A 26,301-nucleotide genomic window follows, 5' to 3' on the forward strand; every position below is an offset into this window, starting at 1 on the left:
TTGGAGCAGTGTGTGAAATTTGTGTACCAATTTTAAAATCAATGAGAGCTCAAGAAATCTAACCACAGGTTCTTAATCATATATGTTATAACAATACTAGAAACTCCCATAGAACTGCTATGAGGCTGTAGTGAGCCAATCCAAATGCCTAGTGAACATTTATGAAGCATGCTCTGTGTCGGGCCCTGTTTTAAATACATGGGACACGCCCGTGAACGAATGTATTTCCTGCTCTCGATGAACTTACCTTCTGGTGAGGGCTGGAAGGCCATTACAAAAGAAAAATTAATAAATAAATTATTTAGCACATTAAGGGGTGATAAGTAAAGATTGCACAGTTTAAAAGGAAATGGGGAATGTTTCCTGGGAGGTCAAAGAGGAAAAGATGACATTTGAGCAGAACAGATTTAAGAAGGTCAGGGAGTTAGCAATGATGACATCTGGGGGAAGAGCATTCCAGGCGAAAGAAAGAAGTGTTGAGGATCTAAGCTGGAAACATGCTCTGGCTGTTTGAGCATGGAGGCCAAGGCATTTGGGGGCAAGGGAGAAAGAGAGAAGCAGGAGATAGAATCAAAGAATGAATGAAGGGTCAGGTCAGATAGACGTCAAAGGCCATTGAAAGGACTTTCATTTTACTCTGAGTGAAATAGGAAACAATCACGAGGTTTTAGCAGAGCAAAGGCATGATCTCATTTATAGTTTAAAAGGATTTCTCTGACTGTTGTGTCGAGAAAGAACTATAGTGGAATAGGCTGGGCGGAGGCAGGGAATGAGGTAACATCTAGCACAGTAAGTCAGGCAAGAAATGATGGCAGTCCAGTCTTAAGTGGTGATGTACAGACAGAGTTGACATACACATTCCATAAGGATTAGCTCTTATTTACTATCATTTTAAAGAAGTGGGTGATAAAATGACATCTCCCATTAGTTGTCTTTTGCAGCAAGGTTGATACAGTTCGTGAATAATGGGAAGACATTTAATGGACCACAAAATTCCTCTTCCTCTCTGAGATTTAGTTCGGCTCAATCCTGAATGTAATCAAAGTAAATGGTGTTTGGATGTTTTTTTTTTTCCTCTAATGACTTCACGATCACTAGTTTTTATGACTCTCTCATAAATTGGCCAATCTGGGTTTTGTTTTACATGGTATTTTGGCTCTATACCATTGAAAATAATGGTTTAGCTCTCTTCCATATTTTTGTCATCAACCACATTTTTCTATATCTGTTTACACTAATTTATTACTGTTTCCATCCCTTCCTATACACAATTTGCTTTTTTATCATCCTTTTCTCAACCACTCTAAACTATTTTAATTCATTCATCACTCAGTATCTTTTCTTTACCTTAAAATGTTTTTTTTTTAAATATATGGGATAGATGCGATCTATAAACTCATTTTAGCCATAACTTTAGGCATAGATAAGGTGACTTGCAAGCATTTTGTACCAGCTAACACATGCTAAAGTGTGACTTCAAGGAAGAGTTTAAAAATTGAAATGCACTTACCATATTTTATACAAATATGTTTAACAGCTGTATGAAACCAAGCTAATTATTAAAATTTCCATGCCAGGAAAAGTTATTTGTGGCCAACTTTAAAAAGCAAGGACTTTGTTCTAGGCAGGTATTGGCATTTTGTAAATGTGAATAAATTACATACACATCTCTGAACTTAATGCATTTTTCAGGGGGTGGGCAAAAAGATGTACTGTCACCCTAAATTCAAGCTAATTCATTTATTAATTCAACAACTATTATTTAGTGAATGTGTGTTATGTTGCAGGTGCTCTGGCAGGACCACCAAGAAAATGTCGAATGGGCACGGGAATAACTGGTTCTTTCACAGAGCTTACGGTCTAGTGGGGGTGCCCCAGGTAGACATTAGCCAGAGAATTGCGCCAAGGCACACGCCATTACGAGTGTAGGGAACATACTTTTAAATGGTGAGGATGAGGAGGAAGGGAGAAACGTCATTCTATAAGAATAAATGCCATAGAAAATAATAGGAAGCAAATCTCTGTGTCTACTTTTATCAAACGGGACTTGGTTAGTAAGGTTAACTTACAAATATTTAAGAAAATGGCGACTGCATTAAAAACTCGCAACCTGTAGATGGTCATTCGGGATATCATTTCTCGATTAGGAGACTCGCTCAAATGTATTGATAATATTTTTTCTAGTAAGAAAGTATCTGAGAGAAGAGCTAAGTAAGTTTGAGTTAACATATATTCTATTTGTAGGTTTCCATATCGTTTTGTCCATTTCTATGACAAAACCTATGAGAATCACTCGGATTTCCGTTAAATTTTCTCAAATAGACAAAATATGCAAGGAAATTAAAATGTGCTTACTTCCGCCCAAAATGTCCTTGGCAAATCAAATGTCCTAGTATTTGCCTACAATGTTATATGATGGGCAATGTGCTAAAGATTGAGGGTATGCATTAATAAAGTTGAGAAATTGGTGGCTCAGAGAAATAAAGTGACTTCCCTAAAAACTTCTAACTAGTAAAAAGCATATCAGAAGTTCAAAATCAAGTTTTTCTGACTTTAAAGCTCATGTCTATTTCATATTCAGCCTGACAGCTTTGTAACAAACCATACAATTCTTTTCTTCTCCAATTTTAAGTTTCTGGAAAGTAACAGCTACTCTACTATGATTAAAAAACAAACAAATCAATCTAATAGGACACATACGATATATATTCCAAAGAGCAAATCTCTTTTAACCTAAAAAACGAAGTGCTGATAAATCCCAGAACCTCGTTCCATGGTACACTGTGGAACACAGAAGTAAAAAGACAGTTTGACTCAAGAAGATCTTGAACAAGACTTAGAAAGCTACTCATATCCAAATACCTGTGATATTATCACTACAATCAAGGTAATAGACATATCCAACACCTATTAGAGTTTCCTCATGTCCCTTAATGTGTGTGTGTGTGTGTGTGTGTTGTGTGTGTGTGTAGCAACAACTTAACATGAGATGTATCATCTTTAAATTTTTTTAAATTTTATTCTGTTAGTTTCAAGTATATAGTACATTGGTTAGACATTTATATAGTTTATAAAGTGATCCCCCAATTGCTCCTTCTCTCCCCTGGCTCTCCTCCTAGCCATTATGTTAATGCTAACTGCACCCCCTATGCTGTGCTCCTCATCCCCATGACCATCTTTCAACTACTAATTTGTACTTCTTTTACCGTCTTAAAGTTTGAAGTGTGCGATCCCGTATTCTTAACTCTAAGCACAACGTTGTGACTTTGGCCATGACATTAACCTCTGTATATCACCCCTCCTACATACATCAAATAGGGAGATCGTTATTATAGAACTGAATGAATGATTATAGCAGTTCTCAAAGTCTGGTTTGCAGACTCCTGGGCATCTTGAGACCTCCCCAGGAGCTCCAAGAGATGAAAACATCCTTATGATAATGCTAAGATGTTAAGATTTGTCTTTCACCAATGGTGAAAAAGCCACGGTGGGTAAAGCGTGAGCTAAGGCAGAGATACTAAATTGCTCTTGGGGCCTTTGCATTGTCATAATCATGTGTGCATAAGCAGTTTGTAAAAATGATGATTTTACTTAGAAACATCTTTGAAGAAGTAGTAAGATTTATTAACTTTATTACATTTGCGCGTTTTGGTACACATATTTGTAATTATTTTGTGTAAGGAAATAGGAAACATTCCTAAAACCCTTATGCTGCCTACTGAAGTACAGTGTTTGTCTTATGCTTATGCAATTGTTTGAGTGATGAGCTGAAGTAGCTCTTTTTTTCAGGGAACACTATTTTTACTGAAAGAACAATTGACAGACAACTGTGGTTATTCAGACTTCGGTATTTGGCAGAAATTTTTTTGAAAATGAACAAAGTGAGCCTGTCAGTTCAAGGAATTAAACTGACAGTATTTGCTGCCAGTGATGAAATTTGAGCTTTCATAAGAAAACTGGAATTTTAGAAACCTTTGTTGGCCACTGTGAACTTGCAGCTTAACAATAGTTAAGATGCTTGTTGATTTTTGATGGCAATACTAATATATATAGTATTTTTACATTATGGAATGAAATGTGTCAATATTTGAAAGATCTGCATAACTCAGTGAACCAATATTTTCCAAATAATCAACGCACAAAGGAACAAAATTATGCAAAAGAAAAAGACACATTCAAAGTGCTGGGTAGACCAAGGGATGTTAATATAACAGAGCACAAAACATTCATTGATGGAATTTCAGAGTCTATGTTGCAAATAACTTTTAAGAAATTACCACTTGTTGAGTATTGGTGCAACATCAGAGAATATTCACAATCGTCTCAAAATTATCTCAAAAACGAAAAAGAAGAAAAGCAATGCCTCTCTTCTCACTCATTTTTTTCATTTGGAAAATGAAAGATATTTTTTTAAATAAAAATATTTTATAGTCACATGAAATGAGTTTTTATTGCACTGGCTTGTGCAATATTTTGATCATTTAGGAGGTGGGGGTAGGGCAAATCATTACAGGGACTGTGAAATTTGTTGGATGTCGCTAAATCCTAATGATGCGCTGAAGAGAAAAAACTGTCAAGCTCGGTTCAGCCAATTACCAATTGATGGCATGGTATTAAAGTCAAAAAAGTCCTCCATATCCTTATTTAAAGAGACTCTACTTTCTGGAGCTGAGAAGCAGACTCAGCTGAAGACCACGTCAAGGAATTCAGTGTAAGAGAGGGAGAACTTCAAAGAGACTCCAGCCAATCTAACCAGGTCTCTTGAGCCAGAATCAGGACCCTGAAAGGAAGAAACAAGACCCTGCCATTTGGAATGGGCATGCAAGCACATTGCATCCCCAGACTCGGAACCTCAGAGCCCGCATGGACTGGTGGCTCACTTCCTCTTGCTAGAGGACTGCAACCATCCACTTATCTGAAGGAGATGCAGAGAGCTAATGCCTTGAAAGACAACGCTTGCTCATCCCAAGATTTCCCTACCCCATTACTTCCCTGGAAACTAGGTCTATAGTTAGAGTGAGGTGTAGGCATGGCCCACCTGGGGAGGTGTGTGTCCTGCTAAGAAGAGAGGGGATTATAGAGATTGAGCTACGGAGTCTGTTACTATGTACCGATAGGAATCGAGAGAACATGCCTGGAAACTAACTGGAGGATGCTCTAGAAGAAGAAAGGCAGAACATAAACTCGATGAGGGGAGAGTCTGCTATGATGCACTCCCATGATTCTGGATTGAATGCTTTGGCGAGGGCCTCTGGAGCTGGTGTAGCTGATTCTAATATGCAGCAGTGATGGCCACTGGTGACTTGACAGAACAAGAAATGGCAGATATTAAATGAGCTAGAGAGTCCAGAAATGTGCCGAAGAAAGGACCAAAGGACTCTGAGAAACGAGCGTGCTAAAATGGATCTATTAAGAGACACAAGAAACCTCTAGCTGACCATGTTCCTTGAGAGAACTCAGAGACAGTCCTGCCATACGTCTGAATATGAGCATTGAGATTTAACGTTATTCCAGCTAACGGGCATGTTGATATTAAAAAAACTACTTACAAAACTGCATATTTGTTATATAATAAATATGTAAAATATAAAAAGAACCAAAAATACAATACAGCTTTAAAATACTATTTACATGCAAAGAAAACAATTCCATGTCTCAGACAATATTTTTCTACAAATTTTATATCATTGAACACTAATTTTAGATTTGTACTCTAAGTGCTTATATTATATTAATAACCATCATTATAATGACAATATAATATCTCACTGTATAAGTTAGATGGTTTATTTAATTATTGTTCATAGTTTTCCATCTTATTTTTATTATATGTATCTACATTGAACTTTTATTATGCTCATAGGATATATTTATACATTTTTTCTGTAACAATGTCTGTTTCATATTTCATTCTACCTTCACCAATAATGGCTATTCATTCTTCACCTCTCCTTTTTAAATTTTTACTAATTTGAGAGTAGAATTTGATATTTTATTGCTAGTTAAATAACATTTATTTGAGTGCATATTGCTTTAATATTCTAAAATTAATTTTTTACCCCTCAATATTAAATATGAAAGGCATTCTTTCAATGGCATTCTTCAAAGGAATATGATCCCAGCTACAAGCACTAAACTTGAGAAATAAAGAACAAAGGAAGAGTAATTATATGGATAAATCTAAATATATAGACTTTAAATAACAATAATGCCATGTAGGAGTTAAAATATGTGTAAAATAAAAACATATGACATAGTAGAAAAAAGGTGGATGAGGATACACATGGAGTTCATATTCTAAAGTCCTTGAATTATCCAGGTAGTGATAAGAGCTCTAATTCATAGTTACAGATGCATGTTGTACTCAGAAAGTTAATATTAAAGTAGTAAAATGTTGCATGATTAAGAAGCTAATAGGAGAGGAAAACAAATATTTGATCATTCAAAAAAGAAAAAGAAAAAATGAGAAATATACAATTAACAATACTATAATATAGTAAGTACATAAAATAATAATCCAATATGAAAGTATGATTGAAAAACTGGAAGTAACCCAAAACTCCATTAGTAATATAATGGATTATTAAATTAATTCTATTTATATGATGGAATATTATACAGCAATGGAAATGAAAAATTTATGATAAGATAAAATAAATTATATAAACATAATAATGTTGAGAAAAGGTGTTCAATCCCCAAAATTTTATGTACATAAGATTTTTAACAACAAGCAAAATTAATATGTGAGCTGAAAATTAAAAGTGATGATTAGTGATGATTTTTGTGTCAAAGTAATTACAAAGAAGGAATCAGGGAATTTATGGCTTGCTGGTGTGTGCCATATTTTGCTCTGGGTCGTAGTTTCATGGCCTTATCTTATAAAATTTCATCAAACCACACACTTGTGATTTGTACAATTTTCTAAAACTAGTCTATACTACAATTAAAACAACAAGAAACTTTACTTTAAAAGCAATTGCTGGTATATTTCTAAATATTTGACATCCCATCAAGTATTGCCCAAAATACTAAGTATCAATGTTGTAGATAGTATCTTTTTGTTTCCTGCTTATTTATCATATTATCTATACAGGTTCCGTGATATGGTTTATTATCTGGCAGACCGGTTCCTCCTTAAGTCTCTCTTTTTTGCATCATCCTTATGCGGGGGCCATGGTAATCATCTCTGTATAATTCCGATTTCAGTATATGTGCTACCAAAGTGAGCACCTTAAATCTCTTTTTTAATTTTAAAAGTATCATAGGGAAAATACATTTACATATATTTTTAAAGCTGGCAATGGCTTGATTTATCTGATAAGCTAGGACATATATACTGTTTACAGTATATGCTGATAGTGATCATGAAAAAGATGATGATGATATTTTTAATTCATAACATTTATTGAGCACTTTAGACTAGGCATTGTTCTAATCACTTATATACATTAACTTGTTATTTTTGCAACAAAACTATGATATACAAACATGTTTCCCAAGAAACCAATGGCTCTGCTACTTAATCATTTTATATTGACTTAATGTATTTAGGGCTTTGAAAAAATGGAAGAACGTTATGTTTATAACCAAATAAAAATGTATTTATATGTACAAAAATGATCTTGCCATTATGAAAATGATTTTCTTTAAGTGCTTTCCATTTCTTGGTAACCATTTCTCTAATTCTGCAGTAGCCTTAAAAATGGTTTGTTCTTGACGTAGAAGTTCCTTCACTGGCTCCTCTCTCATGACACCATTTATCACTTCTTAGGTATGTTATTCCCCTTTTTGTTGTGGGACTAGAGGAGGCATCTGTACACTGAAGGAATTTTTCACATTATATCTACGAATGATAGTATGGTGCTGTTTTAAACCTCACTAAAATTGTCAGCTGGTAATTTTTTTTTTTTTAATTCTGTTGATGAGAAGGAGACCTGCCGCCTAACAAAACTATCCACAGTGATCTCAATTTTATAACCTTTGCTCAAATGGAATATTTGCTCTCCGAAAGTATGAAGGAATAAATAAGGGCCTTTTATCAAGACATTAAACTTATTATAATTAGATGTTTATGTTTCTGTGGCATTGGGGACAGATGGAGAACAGCCATTAGTAAGTTCATAGCCATTATCACTAACCATTACCTCCTCATCTTTCTCTTGCCATCTCTAATGGGAATTCCCCAATGGTGACCCTTTGTCATTTTTCCTGTGGTTTGTCCTTTAGTGTTTTCTTAATTTATTTTATTCCTGATACATTTTTAAAAATATTCGTACCAGACTTTTGTTCGCTCTTAGCTGCCCCTAAATCCTTCCTTCCCCCATTTCCGATGTCATTTATTAATTGTCTTAAAAATAATCGGATTGTTTCCCTGATGAACTGAAATTCTGGAAACAAAGCCTTGCACCTGTTGTCAGCGCTCTCGTTAATGATTTGACTACATTTCATGAATCAAGTACTCAATGGTTGTTCAGGAAACCAGAACATACTACCTAATAAAGAAAGACTTACTTATTGGTGCATTGCTGATTCTTCCAAATTACTTTCATTTCATTCTGTTTGTTAGAAGGTCGGAGAGAGGGCATGGCTGGGCTTGGAAAACATTTAATTATTCCAGGGAAAACATTCATATCTGTGCCAATAGACTGCCTCTCCTGAACTATCAAGTTGTAAAGTAACTGAATCCTCCGGTATAGCCAATGAGGTCCATGCTGTGACAACACACACCTACACTCACTCGGATATCATTTTAGGAATCAATATTGGAAAAACTAGAAATATAGAAAGATCTTTATTAGTAAACACTTTAACCATATGCTTCGAAGAAGTGTCTGCCTTGCTAAAGCAAGGCATAGCTTCTAAGTTCAATAATATTACTGACAATAATAATAGCTAATATTTACCATGTGCTTACTGGTAGCCAGGCACTATGCTAAATACTTTATATGCTTTATGTTATTGAATCTTCATAAAGAACATAAATATAAACTATCATGTTTCCCATTTTCTTGACGAGGCAACAAAGCTGTAAAAAGACTAGATATCTTGCTCTAGGACATTTAATTGGTAAAAGTCAAAGACAGGTTTAGACTCAGATATGTATGACTCCCGAATCAAAACACGCAGTCTTGTCTGTCCGAGATTTTGAGTATCCTTCTCAACTACCAGTTAATAGTTGCCAAAATAGAGAATTGAATTACAATTGTGCTAAAACCCATTTGAGATTTTTTTCATCATTTATTTAAAGTAGAAACTGGCAGCACATTTCTGTGTTTTTTATTTTGTTTTGTTTTGCCATCTGTGTTAAGTCTTTTTGGGTTCAGGCCCAAAACAGGCAGAGTTGGGTTTATCCAGGGCTAGTGTCGTGCAGGGAAACTATAGGAAGGTTTTGGTTGAAGATGATGGAGTGTCGGGGTCTGGAATGTAAGTTGTCTTAGGAGGAAAGTACAGTGGATGAGGTGATAAATAGTGATACAATCATGAGTCATGTGTTGGCAAGCATAATAAAAGAGAGAAAGACAGTTGGTCAGATGCTAAAATTTTTTGAAGAAGAGGGAGCGAGTGGAAGGTTGGTTGAAACTCCCACAAAAGGTATTGCAGGCGATATAATCCGATGGCTTCCTAACGTATTTGAAGAAGGAGCGAAGATAAAGAGGATGAAACAGACGTCAGCAGCAAAGCAAACACCAAAACCATCTTAATTATAATCGTACTTGGAAATTGAATGAAACGACAGTCGCTATTTGAGAGAAATGTAGGGGAAACAGTGTCCTACGGGGTGACCAAGTTTCCACTAGAGGACTGGTCCTCAAAGTGTGACCCTCCAACCAGCAGCATCAGCATCACCTGGGAACTTGATGGAAATGCAGACTCCAGGTCCCCACCAGAATCAGAAACTCTGGGAGCAGAGCCCCTCAACCTGTACTTTAACAAACATTCACTTAAGTTTAGGAAGCACCTGTGTTAAAGCAAAAATATAGGAGGAGTTTTCAGAGAAATGTTAACATACAGGGAGTTTAACTGACAGCCACAGGTCAGAATGGGAGGGTCTTAAGAGCAAAGGAACCAAGGGAGACTGAGACATTTACACGCCAAGGTGGTGATGGGTGTCTGTTGGTGCCTGGGACTGATGCCGTTCATCCTGAACGACTCTCAGAGGAAGACAGGAAATCATTTAGAGTTTTAGGAGAGCGAGAACCAATATCAGAAGGAAAATGATACTCCGTGTACCCGCCTCTTGAGTCTGACATCTTCTTTGACTCCTGACTTATGTTCAGGAGTAGAATCAATAGAGGACAGGATAATAAAACAAAACAAAACAAAACAACCACCATCAAAAAAAAAAAATTGACAAAAAAAGCCAAGACAGCTGAGTTCAATGACCTCTTTTGCATGGTACTCAACCACTCATTGACATAACCTTTAACTAGTTAGAAACTGCAGAATAATGTGGCTACTTTATTCAAACATTCACAAAATATATTACAAAAGTGATCTGAGGATTTTCTCTAAACCTTGGGCAATGGAATAGAATCAATTATAAACATATTTACTCTTCTAAAACAAACCAGAAGAAATTATTTTTTAAAATCAGACTTCGGAATCACAGCTTTTAATCAAAAACAAAACATCAATATTAATCAAAATATAACAGACTGATCCTATGATTCAAACTTCTTAGTAACTCATCCCCTGTATCTGCACAAAAAATGTCTTTTTTTAAAAAAGTTAGTGTATCAAAGCAGCAGTTAATGACACACACTTCATAAACTTGTGTCATAGTCTTCATTCCTCACACTGCAATAACTGATTCATAAAAAAGCCTTGTTAGTGACTTCCCAAATGTCTCTTAACTGTATATCCAAAGTCATACACCTTTAACTTAATGATATATAGTTTGTTTTCCTAAAAAGGACCCCGTTTGAAGACACATATTCACAGAGAGAGACAGTTCTATTTAAATATCTTTAAAAAGCAAAAAGCCATCGTGTATAACAGGAACAAGCTGTAGAAAAGCATCAATAATCTCAGACAGGACCAATGCTGGGTTATGGACATTTGACTAATAAAAGCCAAGAATAATGTTTATAGACACCTGGTTTCTAACCATACCAACTGCATCCCCTGGCAGCTGATATGCTCTCAAACCAACCACAACGACCAGCTTTTCACTGCCCAGCCTTATGCCATGCCCTCTTTCTAGACCACCTGTTAAAAGGCTTTGTGCCTATATGCTCCAGTAGACAAAATATGTCAAGTCTTTGCCCTCTTGTTTGGTCTTCTGTATGCGTGTGCCTCTTCATACGTGCATGTGCGCACACACACACACGCACACACACACAGAATTTCCTGTTAGCATGTAAAACTTCTTAGTGACCACATACTCACTACCTAAGAACAGAAGGTGATATTCCCAAAATAGATGATTTTACAAAAAGACAAAATACACTTAACTAGCACAGATCAGCTGACGATAGAAAAGCAAATATGAAATTATGATTCCCAATGGCTCACAATGTTCAAAATTTCATTTCTGTTGGTTTATTCCTCTTTACTTCACATGCGATATTACACATTTCTACAGAAAAAAAAATTCCAAAAGATCATTTCCATTTAGCAATTTTTTCTTAAGAAAGCAAAAGAAAAACAAGACTCGAAGAGTTTCTTCACGTGGTCAAAGTCACATAGCTAATTACAGGCCGTGAAAAGATGTCGACCAGCTCTACTAGATTCCAAAATCTATGCACTGTCTCCTCACCACATCCGCTATCTTAAAATGCACACGCCACATAAGAGACTCATCATCAACATTGTGGATAAAATTTACTGAAAACTTACTCTTTTTCGGTTATAATGCCTTACGCGCATTAACTCATTTAAACCCTACCACAACCCAAATCAAATCGTACATCCATCTTACAAGATCATAAAAGCGACACATGGAGAAAATAACTTGTCTAAGATCTCATACCTGGAATGTCGCTGAGAGGGAATAAAATTTCAACAGCTAACATCGGAAGAGGCCGTTTAGCTGCATGCAGTGAAGAACAGGCTCTGAATCCGAACCACTTAGGTTAGAATCAAGGCTCTACCACTTCCAGCTGAGTGGCCCCAGGGCTACTAATTAACCACTCTAGTCCTCAGTTTCCTAACTGTAATAATAACAGTACCCACCTCAACAGCGAAGTTAGCATGAGCAGCTTTTAGGACAATGGTCAGCTCATACTAAGTGCTGTGTACGAGTTAGTTGTTGGTGTTGACATTATAGCTTTTGTTATTTTAAGGACTAGTTGGTGAGTACGTTTCATTTGCAACAATTGTGGTCCCTAAGAGCAGAGGGTAAGACCTTTTAGAAAGACCGTTCAATCATTCTCAGGGCCACCCCTGCCCATATGCCCCTTCTGCTGTCCTCAAAGATCAATACGAAATTGTCTTCTTCCTAGAGAACAACATGATTTAGAGAAAGGCCAGGTATTCTTTTCTACCGCATCCTCCTTGTTTATGTAGTTGTGTTGCAACAGGTTTTCTCAATCTCACCAATATTGACATTTTGGGCCACATCCTTCTTTGTTATGGGGGGAGGGGCTGTCTTGTGCACGATATTTAGTAGCATCTCTGGCCTCTTCCCACTAGATGCCAGAAGCACCAATCCCCTCCCCAGATGTAACAACCAAACGTGCCTCTAGATATTCATAGATGGTCCCCTCCACACCAAAGGCTAAGTCCCTTCTTTGTTTCGTCCCTTAGACAGATCCAGTTGATTTTGAAAGGGACATCCACGGAGAATTTTCAATTTGAGAACAGGTCTAACACCTACGTTATTTGTCAATAGGATCTAGCCCAGTAACCGGCATACATACAGTAAGAACTCAGTAAATATTGATCGAATTTTAAATATTGCAATTGTGTAAATTATACATCAAAATAAAAGTGTGGCCATGTTGACATTAAGGAGGAAAGAGCATATTTATATGACACACCCAGCTTTCTGACCAAAGGTCAGATAAAACACACTGATTTCTGTTTGAAATATGGGACAGACCTCTTAAGTAACTTTGGTTACCTGCCAGGATTATCATCCACCGATCCCAGAATTGTGGGAAGTGTACATGTAATTTTATTCCTAAACCATCATGCCACTTCCCATGACTGGGAGTAGAAAAGGAGCTATTTGAACAGCTGTCAGTACTTCTGAACAGAATAGCTGAAGAAGGGGAGGAAAGGAAGTTGGTTTACTACTACTTGCCACGTGTGTGCATTTCTGTCCTGGAGACCTGAGCTTAGAGCAGTAACTGTGGTAGCCTAAACCTAACCCATGATGGGCTTTTTTTTTTTTTTACAATTACCCATTTTACAGATAATTGATGATATAGAAGTAAATTGGTGGGAGATGGCTGTATAAAAATTGTAATATCATTACACATTATAATAATGAACACTTTTCCTCCCCATTCTTGAAATGGTTGGCTGAATTATCACAAAAAATTGAGCCAAACACACCTTCTCCAGCTCAAGAATTTTATCCTACTTTCAAGGAGTCAGAGAGTGACAGGGTACAAGATCCGATTTTTAAAGGGGAAGGGGAGGAGCGAGAAAAGCATCGGATTTGTTTTCATGAGTCACATTTGATGTGAGCTCTGCTCTTTTTCAGCGACTAGAACAGATTTTTTTAAAAGAAGACAGGCTGAAACATTTGCCACTTTTGAAAGGTAATTTGGCACTGTCAAACTAGTGACATGTCAGGATTCAGTACAGGCATTTTGTTTTTATAATACAAAGATCAACGAGTCAAGCAGATTTGAGCAAAATAATAACAGGAAGAGCCCTTGTCTTTTGAAAGAGATCTATCAAACTTGGAAGTAATTTACATAAACATTGTAATCAGCCCATGCAAAAGTCCCTCCCCTTCCCTTTACAAAGCTAGTTATTATAGGACTGGCTCAATCGTAAAAATGTTTTGGAGAAAGCAAAACTGGAACTGAATAGGTTAGATAAGTGATCATCTGAGATATGAAAACCCATTCTACAACTGTCTTTAAATTTGGTTTTCTTTGATAACATAAGGGAAAAATCATACTTTCGGTTACTTTCTAAGAAGCCAGCATGTTGACAAATCAAAACACTTAGTAAAGCGTGTGATTCATCTAGGGCTGGAACTCAAAGAATTACAGAAATGGCTCAGAAAAGAGTATATAGTGAATAAAAAACACACACAAAAGTCAATAGATCTTGCATTTTGAATTTCAGTTAGAAACTAAACTCATGTAAACAGATGCCCAAATTCTACCATCTTATAGGCAAAGTGAATACTTTTTGTACATTTAATTTTGTAAACTAAACGTTCTTCTGTGGCTTTAAAGTTCCAGACATATTTGAGTCCATTTGAAAATTCAAAGTGAATTATCGTGCTGTCACTGTGCTTCGGTGTTATGGAGAGAAATTAAAAACAATGTTGGAAAAGACCAGCAGGAGAGAAAAATCATTTCTTGGCACGGAGCTGCTTTCTCTTTCTCTTTCTGTGCATTAAATCCTACCCGCAAGTCGTCACAAGGCAGTCACTGGGTTTATGCTTCTCTTCCCTGGCTCCAAAAAACCCATTCAATGTGTCTCCCCATCCGAACTGCCTTTTCCTGAAAGTTCTTATTCCAGCCCATCCCTCCCCCTTCCCCCTCTTCCCCCTCTTCACCGCTCCCCTCACAATATATCCTATTTTACTACGTCCCAGTCTCCCACTAGATAAATGTTGATAAATTAATTCTAACTTGTGTTTCAATTGCCTAGGCACATAAATAATTAGATAACAAGCATTTATTAAGCACAACTAATAATATAATGATTTGTCTTTTTTTATTGGTATTTACTCTTTATTCAAGGACTCCCAGAAACCAGTACTTTAAATATTAGCTGTACAACACAGTGAGTAGGCTACTGCTTGGGTGGATATCTTGATTTTATCTGTGCTAAATCTTTGACTTTGGGTGCATTATTGGGTCTCTTTGGGCCTCCGTTTCCTCATTAGTGAAACTGGATGACCATGATAAGAATGCTTTTTATATAGGGCTGCTTCGAGGACTCACTGAGATAATTTCCTATAAGGTATTTATAATAACAAGTAACCATACGATACACTAAACAATACATATAATAACTAACTAAACATGATATTCACTAAATACTAATTGTTCTTCATAATCTGAGGAACAAGGTCATTAGTGGTACTTGCCAGGCTCTATGGCAGACATTCAGAGATAGATTTGCAAAAGAGACATTTTATAGTGTCCTCTATCACATAATATAGTTATGATAGCTTTCTCAGTTCTACATAAGAATGGCACCAGCTATAAACTTCAGAAATAGAAAATAGTAGAAACTGAGATAAACTGGATTATTATTTCAATAAACAGCCAAAACGGGTGTCAGTGGCTGTAATTCTAAGAGTAACCATCTTATAAGATTAAGTGAATAGAGGTTTATAATCATGGTAAGGATAAATATTGAAAGATATATTAGATCACTTTTGCCTTATGATGTATTTTTACATATGATCATCATTTTAGGGTAAGAGACTGAAGCCAAGGTACAGATCTAGTAAAAATCATTCTCATCAACATCTATGACTGTTTTTTTTTAAATATAAAAAAAGAAATCATGAGATGCAAATATACAATTTGTCGCCATAGACTCTGATAATTTCTAACATACATGGCTGCTTTGAATTAATCAACTAATTAATTTCTTTTCCTTCATTGGAATAGGGGAAGAAAAAAGGGTCCTTTGTTAAGAATTTCTTTAAAAAATATGTTCCAATACCCTACTTTGTGAAACACAAATGTAGAAAAAAATATGGTCAGAAATTTTGAAGATTAAAAATCTCTAGCATTTTTCCAGAGCAAACATTAGCATATATGTGTCATCTGGTGGAGCAAGAGTTAATATTTAAATTTAGATTTTAAATATATGTATTTTTATCAGTTGTCTAACCCCTCAATAGTCTATGTGACAGGTTGGGTTCTCCAGAAGGTGATGCTGAAATGGAATTTGGGGTGAGTAATGTTTTTCAAGGATTAATCCCTTTGGAAAGAAGGAGTCAAAGGCAGGATTGGGCAGAGGAAGACTTCGACTGGGATACTGGCCAGACAAAACCTCAGCCAACCCACCAGGCGGCTCAGGAGTGAAAATCTCTGGTCACTCCAGCCACGATGGGGCATTGGATGAATGACATTCAGGTATTGCCTGGCCATGGGCAAGGCAGCTCTCTGCAGCTGAAGCAAACACTGAAGGAGCCGACACCTGGAAGACTTTGCTGATCAAATTATCTTAAACTGGACAGCAGGTCTTTTCTTAAGGGCCATCTCGGGGGTGCAATGTGGTAGTTGTCACGGGCTGTTAATTACTTATGTGATTTTTTACCAAAGAGTTTTAACAAACACTTACTTTTGCATCTAAAGAGTTAATATATCAAGAATCACAGCATTTTGATTCCATCTAAACCAAATTTGCTGGCTTCAACAATAAGCCCCATTGTTAAAAGAGCTATTTCTACAAATAACTTCATATTATGAAGCCCCACTGCTATCTTTCAAAAGTTAAAAGATACTGGGAAGTATCTACTGGGAAAAAGTATGAAACGATTATTCATTTTGCTCTTTGGTAATCTTTAATGCTCTTAATAAATGCAGGCCATGTTCTTAGCCCTTTCTGGATTACCTCTTTTTCTGTGTAGGTAATCTAAACTGTGTCATGGCTTACTCAATTGTTTTACTGGAATAGTCTGTTCCAGTTTCTTTTTTTCTTTTTATTTTTTTAGGCGAGGCAACCCTTGGTTGACCTCACAGATTGTAAGAATCTTGTGAGCTTACAATTTTTTATTTTTTATTTTTTATGCCTACAGCACCTGGTCTTCCTAGGTGGTCTCCCATCCAAGTACTAACCAGGCCCGACCCTGCTTAGCTTCCAAGATCAGACGGGATAAGGCTTGTTCAGGGTGGCATTGCCATAGACTCCAGTTTCTTCATGTACATAAAAACACAAAATAATATGCTAACCTTTTCATTCCAAGCAAATATAATCTATTCCCAGGTAAGAAGAGATATCAATCAGGGGCATGAACACCAGCTGCTATAAATGCATCAATAACACAAAATAACTGAGTAGAAAGTCCAATCCGCATTTAGCAGGTGGGCTTATTCCAGTAATCTAGGAACCCTGGCTCTTCTCTGGTGGTGTCACTACTTCCCAGTCTCCTTGGAGTCCTTTACTGGATCTTCCACTTTCAGCCAGCCAACCAGTAAATCGAGCGAGGAAAATCATGTGTGGCCAGATCTGGCCACGTTGGACATCACTGCTTCCTTAGTCTCCAACGTACCACAAGAGAAGCTGGAAAATGTAGTTTTCTATTGTGTCCAGAAAAATAGAATAGGATTGATGAGCATCTATCTAGTCTCTGTCACAGAGGACTATCCGGTAATCGTATGTTTCTGAATGTTTACTTACAATATTCCCAATCTGTATAAAATTATTTCAGAATGTTGTTATTATTGGGAAAGGAGTGTCAGGTAAGGTTAGATTGATTCAAAAGAGAATTTGATGTCGCAAAAACATATATAAATATTCCAATGTACCTCAGTGTATTGCACATTTCTAATGGAACTAGGTATATTTAGAATTGGTGCTTATTTCAAAAGGAGTGAATCCGTGGCTTGGGAATGATTTTGACTCCAACAAGCATATAGTTGTTGATAGGCCATGTGGCAACAATTTTAACACCTACTTGCTGGTGGATGCCAGGTTAAGAAAGATCTGTATTTAAGGATAAGAGAGGCCCTTACTTCGGTCACTCTATTCTTTACAAATGGGACTCATAGACATCTTTCTCTATTGCCCCATTTAATTTTGCTTCTCCGGTCTGCAAGAGCCATGAATTCAGGAGTCAGATCTATTTCATTGACACTGAGCCAATGGGATCCTGAGGCTGGCCTTCTCCTGACTTGCCAGAGCTGATTTTGTCCATCTTGTCCCAACTCCACATTCAGTGCTGTCATATCAGTAGCTTGAAATCAGCCATCGTGGGAGTATTTGCACCACAAAAATCACCCAGTGTTACAAGTGACGTCTTGCTCCAACCTCCAAGATGATTTACCAGCACACCACTGACAGCCTACTACATATTTAGTAGCAGCATACTTGTCCCAGGAGAGAGGGTTATGCTGTGGTTACAAACACTCCCCAAATCTTAGTGTCTTAACAAAACAGCAAAACTGTGTTTCTTACTCACATTACATGCACTACATAAGACGGCTTTAGTCAGTGTGGTCTGTCTGGGTGACACTTGGGTTGACAGAGGCATCATCTTGACATCAGCTTCCATAGTCACTGCCACAATGAGAAAGGAAGCTCTTGAAGCCTCAACTTAGAGCTGACTCATGTCATTTCTCTTATTTAATTGGCCAAAGAAAGTCATTGGTCACACGTAACCTCAAGAGGTCAAAGAAGTGAAATCCTACAGTGTGTCTTAAAGAGGGGTGAACTAGATTTATTTAAAAAACAACATTAATATAATGATAATTGCAATAGAGTTTGGTAAATAAGAACATAGCTTCAATCAGTGTATTAGTCGGGGTTCTTCAGAGAAACAGAACCAATAGGATGCATATAAATATGGATTTATTATAGGAGTTGGCTCACACAGGTATTGAGTCATGGAGACCAAGAGGTCCCACAATCTAGTAACTGCAAGCTAGAGAACCAGGTAAGGTGGTTTCATCATTGAGTTTGAGTCTGAAGGCCTGAGAACCAGGAAAGCCAGTGGTATAACTCCTAGTCTGAGGCTGAGGTCCTAAGAACCAGGGAGGCTGCTGCTATACATTCTGGAGTTCAAAGGTCCAAGAACCAGGAGCTCCAATGTATGGGGAGCAGGAGAAGATGCGTATTCCAGCTCGAGAAAAGAGAGCAAGAATCTTTTCTGCTCTATTCAGTCCCTCAAGAGATGTGATGATGCCGGCTCACATTGGTGAGGGTGACCCTTCTTTACTCAGTCTCCTGATTCAAATGCTAATCTTCTCCAGAAATGCTCTCAGAGACACACTCAGAAATAATGTTTTACCAGCTACCTGGGCATCCCTTCGCCTGGTCTAGTTGACACATAAAATTAACTTTCACGATCAGATAAGCCTAAACTCAAATGACAGCTTCACTTCTTGCCTGCTGTATGACATTGGTCAATGTAGCTAACTTCTCTATGCTTCCAGCTCCTTAATTATAGAATGTGTTGCAATAAACTTAATTGATAGAATGTGTTATCAGTTACGCTTCTCAGTCTTTTCCATGCTTTAGAACACTGAGAGATTGGTTATATTTATACCTAACACTGACAGAAAAGATACTGCTGCTTGTGGCCAGAGGCACGTTGCCTGGACATCCCTGCTTTCCCGCAGTCAGAAAAGATCAATATCTAGGCACGGTTGCAACTCATTCTAGGCCACGTGTGTGCCTGGTGGACAGAAAGAGCTCAATAAAGCTTAGTTTCTGCTACTATATTTTTTATTAGTTGCTTAATTAATATCGAATGAATGGATGGGTACAAGTCACACAAGGACCATGAGGTTGGTACTATTTTTCCCCTTTCGCAGAAAAAGAAGCTGAAATTCAGGAGGGTTTGCCATTACCCAAATCCTGAATGACTAGGAAGCATCCCGAGGACCCAGGAACCCTGACTCAGGCTGGGAGCCTTGGGATTATGCTGCAGCTGCCATACTTAACTTAAAGAGGGGACCTAGTGGTTTTGTATAAAAAATCAACTTGAAATTTCACCACCTGCCTCCCTAAAACAAGAAAGTTCCCTGATGCTCTTATAGGATATGTGGATTGACTTTTGTGTTAACACAATTTTTAGAATATTCCCAAAGTGCGAAGTGAGGGCAATACCTATGTTTGGCCTGAGCATATGTGGAAAAATGACTTTTTCCCTTCTGTATAGGTTTTAAAGAGATGTGTTTAGTTCAAAACTGTCCAACGTTTTGAGAAAACTTTAAACTCACTTAAGGGAAACAGTGTGCTGGCTTAATCTGGCCTCTGTCACTATGTTTAAATTATTTAGAACCTTTTCTTACAAATCCACAGCAATCGATTTTCAATTCCAGCAGGGTTTATCAATTCCACCCAACTCTACATGGTATATGAATTTGGACGGCTTTTTAAGTTGCTCTGAAAAAGGAAAAATAACCTATAAGAAAGTTATCACCATGATCCTAATTAAAAGACGGGGCAGATTTATTAGATGGTTATTTTTAACAAAACCCCAGTGGTTTCAATAACCTATAAGCTCAGCGACCAGGAAGTGACCTCATTGGTTGCCTGAGTGACAATGAATTATGTTTGTTCTCCCAAAAGGACTCGTATATTTTCCAGCGCAAAGAAACATTCTTTCTTTTTTCTTTTCCTCAAGAAAAAAAAAATAAAAAAGGAAACAAAAAGCATTTTAATATCATTCTCCTCAATTAACTTGATTGAAGTAAAGATTAAACCTGTCTTTAAGTTCCATGAGAATAATTGTGAGCCAGACTCCCTTTCTTCTTACCTTACCACAGCCCCAAATCCCAAGGGTAACAGGAAACATGGACTAAAACAAAGTCTATCTTCAAAGCTTTGAGCACCGTATCTGCACCATGGGAAAGGAAGCATTTGATAAAGGAATTAGAACAGAAATCTTAAAGGATTGGGTGGGAGAAAGGAAGTTTCATTTCTTCCTGGTTACCTCGCACAGTTGCCCTGAATTTTGCAATTTGTTTAATCTGTAGAATAACCTTGTAGGTGTAGGGATATGATTTAGCATTTCCTTATCCTTAAAACCATGCAGGGGTAGAGTAAACAAAATTTGGATTGCTTGTAAAATGTCACTCAGTAAAACTGATTTAAATATGACTTCTGTTTTTCTTAAATTTCCAGATCTAGAATTTATTGGTATATATATCTTATTAACACAGACACATCTAATTCATAAGACAGAGGGTTTAAACACCTCCAGAAATGAGTCAAACACATTAAAATACGCCCCAATGACATTTGCAACAGAATTCAGTATATGAGAGAGGAGTAATTTCGTTCACATATAAGAAATCTTCCAACATTTTGCTGGCAGTAAGAAGCAAAAGAAACAGGAGCCTGCTCGGGGTAGCCATGTGTGCGTTCAAAACGATCGCTCTACTTATAATCTTTAAAATGGCTTCCATCTTCGCAAATTATGGATTTGGGTTTTTGTATTTCTACACAAAGGACACTCATGTTTCTCATTTGAAAACGGGAGTTGATTTGAGTATTTGGGGTCCCTGGTGTTGTTGCTGGGGTTCAGAGTGAGGAGACCTATCTCAGGTAACACGCCGAGTATCGAAGCAGATACATTCATCTCACCATAAACTGGGGTCAGTGCTTGGCCAGGATGAGCAAGGACAGAAAGAAGCCACACAAAATCAGTTTTACTGAGTGACATTTTACAAGCAATCCAAATTTTGTTTACCCCTGCATGGTTTTAAGGACAAGGAAATGCTAAATCACATTCCTACACCTACAAGGTTATTCTGCAGATTAAACAAATTGCAAAATTCAGGGCAACTGTGTGAGGTAACCAGGAAGAATTGAAACTTCCCTTCACCCACCCAATCCTTTAAGATTTCTGTTCTAATTCTTCGTCCTTTGCTTCAGGACCTCAAGCAAAGGACGAAGAACTCAGTGCCTGGAACAAAGAGGCTGAAACCCTGTTCTGCCAATGGCTAGTTATGACCAGCAAAAAAAGATATCTTGCAGAGCTTCTTTTTCTTATCCATAAAATGGATTAATACTTACCTCATAGTATGTCTTAGAGCATTGACTGGACTTATGCTAACTAAATGACTGTAAGAAAGAGGAAATAGGTTGAGAAGTGGGGTGAAAAAGGTGAAGGGATCAAGAAGTACAAATTGGTAGGTACAAAATAGTCATGGGGATGTAAATTATAGCACAGGGGATGTATCAATAATATGTAATAACTAGATATAGTACCAGGTGGGTACTAGACTTACCAGAGCGATCACTTTGTAAGTTATATAAATGTCTAATCACTATGTTTTACACCTAAAACTAATATAATATCATAAGTCAACTATAATTAAAAAATAAAATATAAAAAATCATTTTTTAAAAAAGGGGATCATCGTGAATCATCCAGATAAGCTTAATGGAATCACCGAGCTCCTTAAAGGTGGAAGAGAGGAGCAGTAGGGTCAATGTCAGAGTGATGTATGGTGAGAAAGTCTTGATGGGCTCTTGTTGACTTGAAAGTCAGAGGGTCCCACGAGCCAAGGAATGCAGGCAGCCTCTCGAAGGAAAAGTCCTCTAGAAGGAGCACAGCCCTGATGACACAGCGACAACTGACTTCAGGCTTCTGAACCTCAGAACTAAAAAATAATAAATTTAATTTGTTTTCAGCCATGAAGTTCATGGCAATTGTCATAGCAGCAATAGGAAATGAAGACAGTGGCTAACTAGGACTCGTAATTGTGAACAAAGTAAGTTCCACGTAAGAATGACAAGTGGCATCTAATGTGGCTCCTTGTGAGTGGATTTTCTTTGGAAGGTCAGATAGGATATTATAGAAAATCAAATTTAAAATTAAGAGAGCTCCTCAAGAAATTGAGCAGCAGGGGGAGGAGGATTTCAAGTCAGATCACACCAACACTCTCCAAACTAGGAGGCATTTGATGCAAGTTCACTTTATAAGGCACTAAGTTAGTTAGCTAAAAGCTCCCATTTGTGGAACACTTAAATATGCCCTGTCCTTTACAGAACTTTTAAATGTAAACAACAACCTTACGGGTTGGTTACTATTATGCTTATTTCACAGGTTAAATCTGAGGTTCAGAGAAGTTATTTGTCAAAACCAATAACAGAAAATAAGTGGCAAACCCTAGATTCAAACTTGCCTCTCATCCAAAAGCTCACATTATTCTGTGATATTACAAGTATATGATTCTTGAGGTTATGACAGTTATTCATGTAAGTTTATGAGTGTTTATGACATGGTTGCTGCGTGCCAGGCACTATGCTAGATGATATAGTTATAACAAAAAGCTAGAGAGATATGTGTCCGGTAGTCACAAATAATTAAATAACAATATCATAAAACGTGATGAATGCAACGTTAGGGAGAGTACAGGGCTATGGAACCATCATAGAATAATCTGAGTAAGAGAAATACAGAGAAATACAGCATAAGAGAAAGGGTCGTGCCATGGAGCACAGGTAGGAAATGGTCAAACACAATGGAATAGGAGGAAGTAGAAAATGGACTGGGAGATAACAAAGAGTATAACCCGATCAATAGTCGAGAATATATGGAATGTAGGAGTGATAAGAAATGGGGCTGACATGGTGGTAGATGGCAGTCAGAGAAGGGAGGCCTGTGCCTTCCATCTTATCCTAAGGACAATATAAGTGTAAACACGGACTGACGTAATCAGATTTGCATTCTTGATAAAGTATTCTGATTGGTACAGGGGGTGGTTGGCAAGGGGTAATACAGTTACATAGGTGCCATAGGTAGCACTACAGGTAATGGCGAAGCGGGTAGAAGGAAAGTGTCACATTTGATTGAAGCTTGGGAAGCAGAATTAACAGAATTGCATTAAGGGGCAGATTGAAGTTAAGATACCTGTAAAACTCTGAGGAAGACAGGTGCACTAGTGGTCAGCCACATACACAGGACTGGCTCTCAAAATAGAGTTGTGACCAGGCTGTAGAAAGTCATTCTTACTAGTGTATAGATAGCAATCAAATCCATGGAGTAGATGATGCGATCTAAGAATTAAAGCGAGAAAAAGGTCCAAGGACAGAGCCCTCAGGATCAGCAAAATTAAGAAATAAGGAGAGGAAAAGGCAGCTGCAGGAAGTAACAGATGTAGGAAGAGAGAAGAAAGAAAGAAATGAGAGAGAAACCAGAGGAGGAATGTATGTCTAGAATCAGCGAGTGAGTGTTTGGCAGGGTTTGAATTCAAGAACACGTGTCTTCTGTGATTGTGAAGTGTGCTCATACTTACTGCTCCCTCTGCCTGGAAATGTTCTTTCCGTATCTATGCATCTCTCTCCTCCCAGTCTTCTACAAAACCCCTACTCATCTCTGGAGCCACGCCTGAAAATTTACTTCCTCTGAAATATGTCAGGATCGCCTGCTATGTGTTTGGCAGCACCTTGGTTTTTTTTGTTTGTTTGTTTGTTTTGTTTGTTTTTTTCTTTAAAGAAGCATCATAATCACAGTAGGTTAGAAGTAACCAAATAAATACATGTCCAGTTAATGCCTTGCTTCTTGCTCTATCTTCAGTGCCTTCCCCTGTGGTGTTGGGTGCAAAGCAGAATCTCAGACGACAAGGTTTGTGTGTTTAGTATGTGAATAATCAGTGATTGCTCAATAAATATTTGTTATTTTGAGGCCATATAGACATTAACTGTGTGTACTCTGCAGCCATGTCGTCTGGGTTCTAACCCTGACTCAGCCACTCCTTACCTGCATGTATGACTTCAAACCATCATCTAACCATTCTGCAGAAAATCTAAACAGAAAATCTCTTGGATTCCCACTACGAGTTAATTTTCTCCATAGGATTTTGATTCTTTATCATTTCACTCGAAAGCATTGGTGAGTAAATGAATCTCCCACGAACACGTCCCAGAGATGGATGACCTTTGCCCTTCCTTCCACCTCCAAGAATTTATGCTGAGGATGACACGAGGCGATGTTCGTAAAGGTGTTTATCAGTTATCGAAAATGAAACAAAGCTCAACTGTTGCAGAGTGATCATCCTTCCTGGCACCTAAAATCGCCTCTCATCTATGTCTGTGTTTACTATTGGTTCAGTTTTAATGACAGCTTCATACTCTGCTGTTTAAACAACCCTTCTTAGACTTGCAGTGGAGCAGGTGGAATCAGTAATTGCTTAATTGTAAGTGTATAATAAGGCTTGGCAGTTTCAATAATATTCACCGTGATAAAATAATGGAGAAAGGTAAGTTCCCTTAGGTAGATCTAAAAGTCAAAAATAGCATCAACAATTACCCAGTTTTGCCGGCCTCGCTGTGCCATGCTGTGTCTAGAAAAAAAAAAAAAAAAAAACAACTAGATGGAGGACCAAATTTTAGGATCAGAGTTTCATTATCTGCCATGATCTAAAGTCTTCCGGGGTGCTCACTTTGTTTATTACAGACAAAAACATCATACTGCTGGTGTAAATACATGGTGATCCCAGCTCAGTATATATGTGTAATTTCAGTTGTCCATCTAAAATAGGGCTGATTACTCTATAGGCAACTAATTAGACTCTATTGTGAACGCTCTTGTACAACACCATGAATTCATAAAATATTGTCCTGAGGAAGAAATAAAATCTGTAACAGTGAACTAATTTCATCTGTGATGCCAACTCACTTCTAAATGGTATGTGGTGACCATCAATGCATCTATCTGCCTCACGTATACAAAGACAGAGAGGGTTTTATCGTCATCTTCCATGTCTAGGAAAAGAGGAACTGTCAGTAAACACTGTGCTATAAGCTCAAGCACTCTACAGAGAGGGGTCAGTAAACTTTTTCTGTAAAACGCTAGGTAACCAATATTTAGGCTTTGCAGCGTATACAATCTTTACCACAATTATTTAGCTCTGCCACTATAGTGTGGAAGCTGTGATAGATGATAACTAAACAAATGACTGTAGCTTTTTCCAATAAAACTTTAGATAAAATGGGCGGTGGGCCAGATTTGGCCCATGGACTGTGGTTTGTCAATCCCTGAGTTAGAGCCTCATGTTACTCTAATATTAGCATTCCAAACAATATAATTCTTATAACTGTGGCATCCACAGATACAGGATGCTTCAGGATATAACATTTTCAAGTGGACTTACATGTTTTTAAATAAATTGAGAGCATGCCCAAATTTCAGTATGAAAATTATATTTCCTAGATAACTTCTTTTACTCAAAAGTGGCACATCTTTATTAAAACTTGCATCCAGATTTTAATTTAAAAATTTGTCACAGAGTGGCATACTCAATTTGATTAACTTGTTTAAAAAGGTAAATCAAGGACATTTTAAAAAATATTTACTATTCAATCGAATAGGTAATTCAGTTTGGGTAATTAACCAAGTATCTAGAAACCTCTATCCCTATTTGCCTTCTCTTTTACTGTTGGTTTTCTAAATAATAAGCAACTTGTCAATTAGTTTAGAAGATTTAAATCTGAAGTATCCTCTCAAGTCTCTAACAATTATCAGCATCT

The 26,301-nt window shown here is 37.3% G+C and overlaps 1 non-coding gene and 1 pseudogene across 1 annotated transcript; both read right to left on the bottom strand.

Annotated features, from left to right (window-relative positions):
- Positions 1 to 7,128: 7,128 nt before the first annotated feature.
- On the bottom strand, positions 7,129 to 7,233 carry LOC120600482 (U6 spliceosomal RNA). Its single transcript, XR_005652198.1, has one exon. It is a non-coding gene; the product is annotated as a U6 spliceosomal RNA (small nuclear RNA).
- Positions 7,234 to 16,885: 9,652 nt separating this feature from the next.
- On the bottom strand, positions 16,886 to 17,004 carry LOC120600504 (uncharacterized; annotated as a pseudogene).
- Positions 17,005 to 26,301: the final 9,297 nt, after the last annotated feature.

Source organism: Pteropus medius, unplaced genomic scaffold (assembly GCF_902729225.1).
Source record: "Pteropus medius unplaced genomic scaffold, Ma_sr-lr_union100, whole genome shotgun sequence".
Classification (NCBI taxonomy): Eukaryota; Metazoa; Chordata; class Mammalia; order Chiroptera; family Pteropodidae; genus Pteropus; species Pteropus medius.